General features: G+C 42.1%; 1 pseudogene; it reads left to right on the top strand.

Moving 5' to 3' along the window:
• The first annotated feature begins 5,878 nt into the window (after positions 1 to 5,878).
• Positions 5,879 to 12,042, top strand: LOC120380172 (annotated as a pseudogene).

The raw sequence follows: 12,042 nt of genomic DNA, 5'->3' as shown, positions 1-12,042 counted from the left end.
AGTTTGATGGCGTCATCCTAGCCCTTCGTGGAAATTTGTCCCTCTGACAAAAGCACCACACAATTCAGAACAGTGTGCAGAGTTGGCGAAAGAGAGTTATAAGTGTAGGCTAGCAGGGGTGCTACGAATTAGCATGGAAGTGCAGTGACATAGTTGAGTGGGAAGGGGTCCTGGACAAGCTGAAGCACATTGGCAAGCACTGTGTGTGGGGGGACCCCGGAATGGAACAGCAGTGGGTGTTGCAGGTCAAGACTGAGGTGCATTGGCAGAGCTATGGGTGTGCAGGCAGGCTCAGTGCCTGGCAGCACTATAGCTGGCTCTATTCAGAGTATTAGTTCTTGAACACTAGCGCTACCCACAGAATGTTTAGAAAAACAGAAGGAAACCATGCCTACATGTGGGTTATAACAGCCAGCTTTTAGCATCATACCCTTCTTTTTCTTGGTCTTGAATCCTGTCAGCCTGTTTGCAGTCCAGATCTGACTTCTTAAACCTGGAAGGCATTTTGCATAGCACTCCGCCTCTACGTCTTATAAGAAGTCAAGTGTCAATGCATCAATGAAGCTCATTTTCCAGGCCAGTAACTCTGGTCTACCAGTTAATGAAAGGTATAGCATGAAGAACAGGGGCAGCGGGTGAGAGAAGGGACTAGGAAAGAAAAACGAAGGGAGTGGACAGACTGGTAGAAACATCCTGTTTCTTGAAAAGCTGATTTTGAGGTGTCTTGTCAAAGCAAACCCAGTGTTTATTATGATTATTATATCACATGGCCTTGGAGTGGTTTGCTGGTATTCTGCAAGGACCACCCAGAAGGGGGGCAGGTTTGGTTATTGGATTTACAAAACAGAACAAGAAACACGTAGCTCCTGCATGCTATTCAGAAATAATATTGCCAGGCAAGCAAACCACAGCGAGACCGCAGGGAGTTGAAGCCCATTTTCCACTTGCTTTGGGAACTGCCCTAGTTTGCCGCAGAACGAAGCCTCCATATGCTGGGAATGGTTCCCAAATGTGCTCCGTCCTGGCCGACTCACTCGCCGCTCAGCTTCCTTTCAGAAGCTACATCCAGTAGCGACCCAGGGTAAGGAAGTGGCCCTGCACAGGATACTCCTGGGTGTTGTCTGTGTGCAGCAAGGTGGAGAGAACAGTCTGTAATTGAAAACACAAAAAATGCTGTGGGACTAGAACAGAGAGAGAGTCTGTTTCTTCCTTCCAGGGCTTCCAGAATTATGGCCCTTGGACCACCAGTTCTTCAGAGGGCTTGTTGGTGCTCTGCCGCTTAGCCTGTGAGAGAGAGATCATTGCTCCCATATGATCAAGTCAAGCCCCTCTGATAAACTGTTCACTCTGCCACCAGGGGCTTTGTGGGAGGGAGTACAGCTCTGCTCCAGGCCTCTGGGCATGAGAATGAGAGCGAGCATACTTTGGTGCAAAGAGAGAAAAAGAACGGGTCTCTCTCCATCATTGGGGTGTGTGGAGATTTTAGGAGGGCAGGTGGGAGCCTCACAAAGTGGTTTGCAGAAAGAAATACTCTGAGAGCCACATGCAGCTGTGGGAGTGAATATAACAAAATAAAGATGAGCTTACTCACAACAATCCTTTGAAAACCAAGAGCCTAATTCTGCCCTGCCTTGCCCCTGTGGCTATCACACCTGTGGAAAGGGAGTGTAGAATGCTACCAAATCAGAATTCTCCACTCCCTTATACTAGCGTTAACACAACACACCGCTTGGTGCAAGGCAGGGGCGAATCAGGCCCCTAACTCTCCATGCATTTTTGACTAAGTCACTTCTGTTTTCAGCCTACCAGCACTTAAGGGGTTAATGGGAAAAGTTTCTTCATCTGACCTTTCACCTCCCTAATGTGTTCGTTGATTTTTTTTTCCTCCTGGGCATGATTTTTGTTTGGGAATGGACCACGCTTACTCACTCGTATGCATTTGTTACATAGACACCATATTTAGGTACATCATCAATCAGAGGAAATGTCACTCTGTGTAAAAGCCCCATACTCAGAGTGACAACTGAGTTAGTGCTTGTGGTATGTGGCGGTCTTCTTGCCAAGTCTCTGCAGCTGGACATTTTAAACAAAACTAATTTATGAATAGATCCACAAACACAGAAATCTGCAAAGGCATAATGCTGCTCTTAAGATAGTGAGAGCTTATGCAATCCCTGGACAGCTTACTAAAGGCACAAAGAAGAGGAACTGTTGCTTGCTGGATCAAATGCACCTCTGGTCAGTAATGATCAAAAGTTGTTCTCATCTGATGAGTCTTTAGTTGCTTGTGCAAAATGAGCTGTTGGTCTCAGTTCAGTTCTTGTTGAATAGATTCCATGTCTCAAAAATTACCATCACCATTGCTATTGATTGACACGCTAGTCCAGAGATCGGCAACCTTTGGCACGTGGCCTGCTAGGGTAAGCCCCCTGGTGGGCCGGGCCAGTTTGTTTACCTGCCGCATCCGCAGGTGTGGCCGATTGCAGCTCCCACTGGCTGTGGTTTGCCGCGCCAGGCCAGTGGGAGCTGCGATCAGCCAAACGAGGGCCGCCCAGAGTGGGGGGCAAGTGGGGCAATTTGCCCCAGGCCCTGCAGGGGCCCCCACAAGATTTTTTGGGGCCCCTGGAGCGGGGTCCTTCACTTGCTTCGGGGGCCCCCGGAGCATCTTCCGCAGCAATTAGGTGGCGGGGGGTCCTTCTGCTCCAGGACCCACCGCCGAAGTGCTGGGTCTTCAGCGGCAATTCGATGGCAGGAGCCCCCCGCTGCCGAAGACCCCAGGGCCCCTGAATCCTCTGGGCAGCCCTAAGCCAAACCTGCGGACGCAGCAGGTAAACAAACCAGCACGGCCCCCCAGGGGGCTTACCTTGGTGGGCCACGTGCCAAAGGTCCAATCTCTGTTTTAGCTGATATTCACATACTAGAGACCCTGTTTCTTTCCGGGGCAAGTGTCACCATTTTTGGGCTACTGATGGGTGCCTCCTGCTGTCTGGGTGCTGCAAAACCCACAGGACACCAGGGGCTCCATAAACAGGAGTCTCCATGATACAAAATTGAGCCAAGTGGTCTGACTGTGTTTGAAGTGGGGAAAAAAATTAATTAATTCTGACAAACTCAAAAATGTTTAGTTTTGACATTTCCTAAATGAAATATTGCGACTTTTCATTTCAAAATGACATTTTGTTTTGAAATGTAGCTAGATGTATTTAAAAAACAAAACAAAAAGTTTAAAAAACATCTGGGGGGAAAAAGAGAAAAAAATTGTTTCAGGTTGAACGAAACATTTTATTTCACTCAAAACAATTTTTCATTTTGGCAATAAAAATTGAAAATTTTCTATTTTTTGGCCAACCCAGTACTATTTTTCCCCCCAGTTTTTCAGTTTAGCCACTGAACCAAAACCTCCGTTATTTGCTCAGCTCTGTTTATTACCATAGAGCAATCTCAGAGGCTTCAAATTTTGAAAAAAATGGCCTCTAAATTTATCCCAGTATGTTTGCTTAGAGAATCATTTGCTGGCCCAAATAAGAGGATTTGGATGTCTAGCTACATGATTTACAGGAGTGAAATGGTTGCATCAGCAACTGTTTGTTGAACTCAAGTATTTAGACATCTAGGATGAAATCCTGGCCCCATTTAAGCCAATAGGTGTTTTGCCATTGACTTCAGTGGTCCAGGATTTTCACTCCTACATCCTATTGATGAATTTGTTTCTGCAAGTGATTGTCATACAGGTGCCAATAGTTTGGGCTTGCATATTTAGACTCTTGAGTTGGTGCCTATTTATAAGCCAAGTCCTAAGGTTTACATTACTTATATTTTTTTATAGAGACACAAGGTGGGTGAGGTAATATATTTTATTGGACCAACTTCTGTTGGTGCGAGTGACAAGGTTTTGAGCTGCATAGAACTCTTCTTCAGGTCTGGGGAAGGTACTCAGGGGTTGACTACACTTAAAATGTTATAGCACCACAGCTGTGCCGGTGTAGCAGTTCAGTGTAGACACTACTTACACCAACAGGAGGGATTCTCCCTTTGGTGCAGGTCGTCTACCTCTCCAAGAGGCAGTGGCTAGGTCAATGGAAGATTTTTTTTTGTCAACCTACCCCTGTCTACATGGGGTCTTATATTGGCTTAACTGTGCTGTTCAGGGTTATGGATTTTTCACATCCCTGAGTAATGTAATTATGTTGACCTAATTTTCTAGTGTAGGCCAGGCCTCAGAGTGTCACAACTAAATACAAGGTGTAACAGATTGTTTAGCATAAGTAGCTCATATATTCTGAGACCATTCAAGGTGAAGTGGCTATTTAACAGCTCTCCAGTCACAGGACAAAACAGGGGGGTTAGTGGGTTACAGATTGTTGTAATAAGACCTAAATCCAGTGTTCTTTATTAAGCCCATGATTTTCAGTGTCTAGCAAAGTTATAAATTTAAGCTGCCAAGCTCGTCTTTGAAAATGTTGGGCAGGTTTCCTTTGAAGATGAGGACTGAGAGGTCAGATATGGAGTGATTGCTTTCTGAAAAGTATTCACCCACGAGTAATAGGGTATTTTTGTCTTTTCTAATTTTTCTGGATGAGTTCATTTGAGAGTTTCACCCACATAGTTGTTATTGGGGTATTTAGTGCACTGGATGAGGCACAGCACATGTTGTGATAGGGATGTGTAGGACCCCTGGGTCTTGAAAAGTGTGTTGTGGGAAATATTGATCATTGTAGCAATGGAGATTTATTTGCAGGTTTTGCATCTGTTCTGGCAGGGTCTGGTGCTGCTCTGAGTTGTTGTGTCCTGGTCTGTGGGGAGCTTGCTTCTGTTAATAAGCTTGGTGAGGTTGTGGGGTTGTCTGAAGGCCAGAAGAGGGGGTTTAGGAAAGACTTCTTTCAGGGATGTGGTCCCCATTGAGTATGGGTTGTAATTGCTTAATGATACCTTGTATGGGTTCCAGTTTGGGGTGAGCAGTGACAACTAGGAGTGCGTGGCAGGAGGGTTTTTCAGTATTGAAGCAGGTTCTCCCAGTGTGTTAGGGTGGCCTGTTCCATGCTGTAATATTTTTTATAGATGGGTATAAACACCGTGAATTTTGAAGAGGAGGCTCAGAATCCAAATTCAGCTTCAGATTTACATTTGTACATGGTCCTTATTTGTATAAATAAAGCTAATGGAGAAATTGTTGTTTTTTTCTTGTGAAAATTTTCAAAAGAAACATTTTCATACAAAATTTCTCATTTGAATTTCTTGTTGGGAAATTTCTGAATGAAACAAAATGAAAAATTTTGAATGTCAGAGATGAGCCTGGCAGCTTAAATTCATAACTTTTTTTCAATTTGAATTTGAAAACCAAACTGAAAGGAAAAGTGCAATTCAAAACAGAACAAAAAAATTCATTTTGTTTAAAAATTTCATTTTGTTTAGAAATTTCCCATAGAAATTTTCTTTAAAAATAATTGAAAATAACATTTTCTCTCTCTAAAAAAATTGTTTTTTTATGAAAGCCCATTTTTCCGTAGGAAAAGATTTTGCTGACAAATTTCAACCATCTTTATTTATTATGGGCTTTCGGTGCAATTATTATTTTAAAACAGGCACTGATCTCCACAGTGGGGTACCCAGATCTCCAGGGTGCCCAAATCTAAATCTGAATTGGGAATGGGATCTGATTTTTGTGGGGTGGGCTACAATTTGTTTTGTGTTGCAGAGAAATAATACATTTTTTTTAAAGCAGGAAAATAAAATGTGGCACCATGATTTCTCCTTAATATGTGGGAGTACAGAGCCCTTTCAAAAATGGACTGTGATTGCCCTTAGCTATACAAAGAGATTAATCTTGTGAAGGAAGAAAATCCCATGTGTTCCCATTCTGAAAGGCTGGTATTCTGAAATGGCGGAAATGGTGTCAGGTGAGCATCGCATATGTGAGATTAATGACTACATAGAGAAATCTTAGGTGCTATGGGAGCAATTTATTTCTTGCATAAAGAATAATACAGATGTGTAACTGAGAAGTATGCAAGATCACAAAGGATGGGTGGTATTACAGCAGTGTGGCAGTCAGTGATTTTATTCTTGGTTAAGTGTTAGTTTGATATTTGCTTGTAGTAGTTGGGTTATATTGGGAAACAATTTAAAAAAAGTTACATGTGCAAATGTGTATAGAATTGCATCGCTAATTTGAACTTGCAGTTACTTCAACTGCATGTGCAAATTAGATATTTGCACAAGCAAATGACTAGCTGTGCAACTTACCCATGCCAATATCCAATTTGCTCATGAACTTGCTGTAACTCTCTAGGGATCTCAAAATGGTATGCATCCTTTTGAAAATCTGGCCCATATTTTATTAGCTTCTACTTTTGTAACTCTTAGGTATAGTTTTGTACCTTTGTTTTAAAACTACTAAAGGTATATTATTGGAGAAATATTGGTTCTTAATTTCAATGTCAGTTCTCCCAGGAGAGGTAGATAAGCCCCTTTTCTAGGACAGCTATTTTTTCAGGATACATTTTTATATGAATGATTTTGTGGCCTGATTACAGAGACTGAAAGTAACCCTCACCATGCTCTGCCAGGCAAAATTATATCATTTTTGCTGCATACATTTCTTTAAATCATTTTGGTCCATAGCCATATATAAAAGTGTCAGATGATAGCAGCAGCAAGAGGTAAATGTAATGCTGCTTGGTGCTGTGAGGTCTGGCTTAGAGGACACAATAAACCTTTTTTTAGTAGGAAGAAAATTGTGCTGTCACTAGAACAGTATTATTCTGCTTCTTCCAATATGTTTTAGCCTGACAGGTCAGGGAAGAAGCATTGGTGGCAAAAAATAAACATATTTCCCCTTTGAGTGAAACAGACTTGTATCACAAACACATATTAATAATTTTTTTCATATTCCTGTCAATTTCTCAAATATGGTACTGGACCTGCACTCCTTATCTAATCTCAGCTGTTGTGTTAAACTGGTACATACTATTCTAATTGATGCTTTGTGTAACTTTAGACATGGTTTCTATTTTCTTTGCAGCTAACCAAGGTAGCATATAACTGCTTAGGAAATGTTAACATCTGCTAAGGAAAAAAAAAAAAGCAAAGGAATTAATCAAAGCCCTGAAATTTATGAGCTCAATCCTTGGCCCCTGGTCCAGCTGTTCTGTGCTGCTTAGGCAGCACATAGCAGCCAGAATGCTGCCTTAATGGAGTAACTGAGGATTCCCCCTGACGCGGAGGAAGGGTTGTGCAAAACTGCCACAGCTGGCTCTGCGCAATCCGTCCACCACCCCCTCTCCCCATATGGGGAAGAGCACACAGCACTCAGTCAGATCCTTTGCTAGCTCAGCAACTGGCTGCACTGGCGTAATTTACAACAGCCCCGGGGCTGTTCTAAGTTGTTCTGGAGACCATTTCAGCCCAAGATTGGCTCAGGTTCAGGGGAACAGAAAGATGGTTTAGAGCTACTTTTCCCCTACTTCTCCGCAGCGACTCTGAGCATAAACTTGATGCCGCTGAGAACTGCACCCCATCTCGCCGTCTATACATTCTGGATTTTTTTTACTCCAAGTTTTGATTCACTGAACGTGACACACTGGATGCATAAGGGATTCTCTGGTTTGCTCAATTTATTTGGAATAATATTTTTTGGTGCTGAAATTGTGTAGACGTGGCCCACAAGGAAAGCGTTACTGATGATACTGCCATTTACAAGTTTTGCAGTTACAATGGTGAAAGTAGGCTAAACTTGCTTGCATGGGCTGGAATGCAGGGGTGCTAATGCTCACCTAGCCTCAAAAGTAACTTGGAACAAAGTCATTATCTACCTTAGCAAACTTCATAGCCATAAATCACCACTGGTGTAGCTCCACTACTGGTATAAAGAGAACCAGGTGCCTTTACCACTGTGCCATCCATCCTGACATATTTGAAGTAGTAAATAAAAGCTGAATATTAATTAATTAATACTAAATGATGCAGCATCTCAAGGGGACGTGTTCTTGACTCTAATATGGCGTGTGTGTCCCTGCATCTCTTTCCCCTTTTATCTTGCAGTATCTGGTGAGAATCAGCAGAAAAAATTACATATCCTGCCATCAAGGGTAACAATTTCCTTGAAACCCATGGGAGTCACCCCATTACATCCTGTGCATGGAATAGTGAGAGCATGTAGCCTTAGGTACAAACCCCATTGTAGGAACTCTAGACCTTTCTAATAGTGAGCGAGGCCTGAAACAAAGCCCTGGATCGGAACAGCTCCAAGTTTGAGGAAAGTTCGCATCTGGCTCTCAACTTTGTGGCTTGGGCCCATCTTTCTAAGCTTTAAGGGTCACATTTTCAAACACTGTCCTTAATATCTGTTGCACCTGTCATCTGCAGGCATTAATAACTAGGGGCATAATTTTGCAAGCAGCTATCTGTGAGAGCAGCAATGCAGGTCATTTAGATGTTTAAATATCAGCCTGAGCTGCAATTATTTGCCATTTGTGATGATGCAAAAATGGAGGCCCAGTTAAGGCAGCTCTGAAAATCTGAGCATGAGGACTCAATTCCCCTGTCACTTGCACTGTAGGAAGGACTCTGCTGACATGAATGGAGCTACAATGGGGGTATAAAAGTGCTGGTAGTCGAAGGAGAATTAGATTCTGTGGATCTAATTCTGTGGATCTAATCTAAACCTGTGGATTCTTTGGGAGTAAAAAAAGAAGTCACTTTTTAATGCTATTTATTGTTCAGTCATCATTTTCTTGGGTCTTTAGAGGTGGTGGTGGCCGTTTGCAGTTTTTCTGCCATGTATAGTAAATCAGTTATGTGGTGATGTATTACTGAAAGTCTCTGCACGGTTACTACTGCTGCTGTTTTCGTGCTTTGTGTCATTCCTTCTTTTTAAAGGAACACTAAAGAATTAAGACTGGAAGTGGAGAAGCCAAAGTCCATGGGAATGTTTTACTGTTCACAGAAGATTACCTGCATTTTTGAGGTTTCACAAGTGCCACTGATACTTTAGGTGTCATGCTGTTATGGTCTGCTAGAAACATATACGCAGAATGGATACCCATTACTGAAACTGATAGTGGGCATTTGGAATGAAAATTATGTGCTCTCTTTAAAGTTGTGGTTGTCACTGTATGTTACTTGCAGCATTAATACTGTGAATTGGAATACAATGTAGAAGCATAAAGAGATTTGCTGGTATAGAACTGGATATGTTGCATGATGTAGTGCTGTGCTACTAGACAACGAGACATTTAATGAATAAAACAATAGATCTTAAAACACAGTTTATGCAGGAAAATCTGATGGATCTTGATTCTGATCATTTTCTCTCTTGCTTTGCATCAAGGTGACTTTGTTGACTGGACTTATTCCCACTGTTCTGTGCAGTGTTGTTGTAGACATGTTGGTCCCAGAATGTTAAAGAGATAAGGTGGGTGAGGTAATATCTTTAATTGGACCAACTTTTATTGAAACTTTCAAGCTTACTTTGATCTCCTCTTCAAGCCACCTACCTGAAGCTCTGTAAGCTCGAAAGTTTGTCTCTCTTACCAGCAGAAGTTGGTCCAATAAAAGCTATTACCTCACCCACCTTGTCTCTCTGTGGAATTACTCCAGAGTTACTCTAAGCGAGGGGAGAATTGAGCCCTAATAATTAGTTAATGTTTGAAAGGTGCTTAGAAGAGGAAAAACTTATAATGCTGCAAGTGCTAAACATGATCATAGAGAGCAGAATCAGCAGAGTTGTGCAGTTGATCTTTCCACCCATTTCAAGAGCATGGGCCAAGGAGGTTGTGTTTTGTGATTGATTTTGCAAGTGCAAATAGTAGTGCATGTAGAATTGCACGTGCAATGATTAGAGGCTGTGTAGAGGCCCCTTTGCAAATCTGATCCTTAATATGTATTTCTATTTCTTTGTTTATTTTGTTGTCCCACTTTCCCCACTTTTAATTTCTGCTACAAACATGGGGCCAGGTCCTTGATCCACTGCACTGAGCTGCATACTGTGGATTATATAAACTAAGGGCCTGATCTGCAAATACTTTCTACTGAGTGAGTTGCTTACTACTAGGAGTAGTCCACTGAGGTTAATAGTACTGATCTCCGGAGTAAATATCAATGGCAAAACTCTCAATTAAGCAATACACCCAGTAGCTTTTATTTGCACAATTAGGCGCTAAGCACATGCTCTCTGAATGGGTTCTTCCAGGCATTTACTTCTCTAATAATGGGTTGCATGGATGGAACATATTAAAATGATTACACCAGTGTTAACTAAGCTGGAAAATTCTGTGTTGCCTCAAGTTACACATTCAATGCTTTAAAGCCACAACACACTTGAAATATAATTAGTGAGGGATCCACTCATTTTTGATGTTGAGGTTCATTTTAGCTGTGCTAAGCATCTCAAACAATAAGACGATAAGCTCTTGATGTTCTAGAGTGGCTCCAGAAAAGAAGCGTTTCGGTCATTTCCCCTTCTGATTTGTTTTGACGGCTAGTTCATTTTAAAAAGCTGCAATTATGACAATAAAATACAAATTTGCCACAAAACAAACACACACAAAAAGCCTGCCCCAAAATGACGACTTCTTTTTTTTTTTTTTTCGACTGCTGGAAAATTGTAAAGAAGTTAGAGCTCAATGAATTTCCACAGGAGGCAGAAGCCATTAGCGAATGCATGAAAGACAGCAAGCAGATTATTGTGAAAAAGATATTTGTACAGTTATTTCAGTAACACTTTATTTAAAGTTTTGGGTTGCTGGCACTTAGACAGTATGTGTGACTGGGTTAGGGAATGGTTATTGCCAAAAAACAGACTCACTAAGATACTTACCAGTCAGCTAGAAAACTGCAGGAAAAGAAGTAGTTCCAAGTAAAGAAGTTTATATATATAATACACACACACACACACATTTCTCTGTTTAATTTAAAAAAAAATTCTATTAAGATACAGGGAGAAGGAAAGGCCAAATGAGAAAGATACTGATGGAGGATTTATGCATGAGGAGTTATGCTTTTAAAGGGCCAACGCCCAGATCCTTAAAGGCATTTAGGTGCCTAAGTCACTTAGGTGCCTAAATACATTTGAGGATCTGGGCCCAAGTCCTTGACTGGTGCAATGTCTAAGTAAATGGGGCTCCTTGTAGATGTTGGTAGAACAGAATCATCCCCCCACAGCTACCTGGCATCAGTGAATCACTGATTTCAGAACCACTAATAGGGCTTGTCCTGCAAGGGTTCCAAACCAGTGTGGGCCAGGCCCTTAGCGTATGTCTACACTGCAGTTAGGGTATGTCTACACTGCTGACTTGGGCTTGAGGGGCTCAGGCTAAGGGGCTGTTCAGTTATGCTGTAAATATTTGGTCTCAGGCTACAGCCTGATCTTTGGGACCTTCCCACTTAGCAGGATCCTAGAGCCTGGGCCAACCCTGGGTATCTAATTGCAGCGTAGTAACGAGCAGAAATAGGTATCATGTTACTTGCAGCCTGTGGGAGTTACATCGGCTTCTGGCAGGGCTGAGTTATTTAGCCCCATGTACCCAACGGGCAGCACAAAATACATACATACCCAAGTTTTCTGAGGCAGTCAGTAATATGCAAATTCAGAGGCCATCTTGAGGCAAGCTGAAAATGCGGCCCTTGATGAGAAACTTGATGAGAGCAAGAGTCTGGAGGGACCATTGGACTTGATAAATTACATAGATGTGGCACAGCAAGACGGAAAGTTACCTTTTGTTCCAGCTGAAAAAGAGTTCATTATGGGAGTTTCTAAGTACGGTATTAAAGTCTCAACATCTGATCAGTATGATGTTTTACATAGACATGCTCTGTATTTAATTGTGCGGATGGTCTGCTACGATGATGGTCTGGGAGCAGGAAAGAGTTAATTGGCTTTGAAGACGACAGATGCAAGTTATGAAGAATACAGTCTCTGGGTGTATCAGTGTAATAGTCTGGAACAAGCACAAGCTATTTGCAAAGTGTTATCAACAGCCTTTGACTCAGTTTTAACATCAGAGAAGTCTTGAATTTCTGCAGCTGTGTGTCATGGTACAGTAT

Source organism: Mauremys reevesii, linkage group 13 (genome assembly GCF_016161935.1).
Source record: "Mauremys reevesii isolate NIE-2019 linkage group 13, ASM1616193v1, whole genome shotgun sequence".
In the NCBI taxonomy this organism is placed as follows: domain Eukaryota; kingdom Metazoa; phylum Chordata; order Testudines; family Geoemydidae; genus Mauremys; species Mauremys reevesii.
Note: the sequence above shows the minus strand (reverse complement) of the source record. Positions and strands in the feature narration are given on the sequence as shown.